This window comes from Gossypium arboreum, chromosome 11 (genome assembly GCF_025698485.1).
Source record: "Gossypium arboreum isolate Shixiya-1 chromosome 11, ASM2569848v2, whole genome shotgun sequence".
NCBI classification, from domain to species: domain Eukaryota; kingdom Viridiplantae; phylum Streptophyta; class Magnoliopsida; order Malvales; family Malvaceae; genus Gossypium; species Gossypium arboreum.
Window position 1 is genome coordinate 95,874,980 of NC_069080.1, and position 1,724 is coordinate 95,876,703.

At 36.7% G+C, this 1,724-nt stretch overlaps 1 non-coding gene across 1 annotated transcript; it reads left to right on the top strand.

The window, feature by feature from the left end:
- Positions 1 to 439: 439 nt before the first annotated feature.
- Positions 440 to 546, top strand: LOC128284892 (small nucleolar RNA R71). The gene has a single exon (XR_008275312.1). It is a non-coding gene; the product is annotated as a small nucleolar RNA R71 (small nucleolar RNA).
- Positions 547 to 1,724: the final 1,178 nt, after the last annotated feature.

A 1,724-nucleotide genomic window follows, 5' to 3' on the forward strand; every position in this document is an offset into this window, starting at 1 on the left:
CCTCCAACCTGCATTATAAGTGTTACTATACGGGTTATTTTGGGGTCTAGAGTTATTGTTACCCATATATTGGACTTGTTCCTCCTCGATTCTAGGGTTGAAGGGTTGATATTCTGTGCATGTTCCCCCTCCATTTGAATCGCACCTCATCACTGGATGTACTTGAGTAGAACCACACAAACCGTTAATATTTTTATTTAAGAGTTCTACCTGGTTAGATAGCATAGTAACCGCGTCGAGGTTGAAAACACCGGCTGCTTTCGTCGAGTTTGTCCTTATGACTTGCCACTGATAATTATTCAGTGACATCTCTTTTATAAATTCATAAGCATCCTCAGGTGTCTTATTATTGATAGTTCCACCAGCGGCTGCATCAATCATCTGTCGAGTCGAAGGATTCAGGCTATTGTGAAATGTTTGAACCTGTAGCCAGAGTGGTAACCCATGGTGAGGGCACCTTCTCAAAAGGTCCTTGAATCTCTCTCATGCATCGTAGAGTGTTTCTAAATCCATCTGCACAAAAGAAGAGATATCGTTACATAATTTGGCTATTTTAGCTGGCGGAAAATATATTAATAAAAACTTTTGGGTCATTTGTTCCCAAGTAGTGATTGACCCTCGTGGTAGCGAGTTCAACCACTGTTTAGCCTTATTCCTCAGCGAAAAAAGAAACAACCGAAGGCAAATGGCATCATCAGAAACGCCATTGATTTTAAAAGTGTCGCAAAACTCTAAGAAATTTTCTAAGTGAGCGTTGGGATCCTTGTCCTGCAAACCATCAAACTGAACAAACTGTTGGATCATTTGAATGGTGTTAGGTTTCAATTCAAAATTATTTGCAGCAACAGTAGGCCTAACTATGCTCGATTCAGTTCCTCTTAAAGAAGGTTTAGCATAATCATACATAGTACATAGAGCAGGATTCTGATTAGCAACAATTGCAGGAGGTAGTGGATTTTCTTAGTTTTCAGCCATCTCCTCGGTTGTGGTTGAAGTATCGTCCTCTTGCTCTTCCTTTGTCTATCGTAAGCATTGCCTTATTTCTCTTCGGTTTCTACAAACTGTGAGAACGATCTCACTATCAAACAGTAATGGTCCCGACAGGTTTCTTCTAGTCATACACTATAAAAACCTACCAGGAACGAATAAAAGAAAAATTAGAAAAGAAAATAAAAATTTAAATTTCAAATAAAGTAAAATGGCTAAAGTAATAAAAATCGAGTGTTCCTAATATCCTAGTTCCCTGGAAACGGCACCAATAACTTGATACATGATATTCGTGATAGATTTTAAAAATTTATAATTAATCATTCTTGAAACTAACTATTATCACGATGAAGGCAAGTGTACCTATCGAATAGTAGTATAGCTTTAGCAAGACTGGATTGTCGAACCCAAAGGAACCAAGAGTACTAGCAATTACTTTCTTTTTATTATCTAGCTAGAAAATTAAGGGATTTTTTTATCTAAACTAATTAACTAAACTAAGAGTGCATAGAGAGAAATTGGGGAAAAGATTTTGGAAAAATTCGATTGATTAAGACAATACCCAAGGAAAAATCCACCGAGACTTCACTTGTTATTTGACTCTGAATCAGACGATTTATTCATTTGACTTGATCCATAGAAATCCCTAAGTTATATTATTATTTCTCTCGAGACTAATAACATCTAACCCTAGGTTGATTAATTGAAATCTCTTTCTAATTAACACCCTAGTGTTG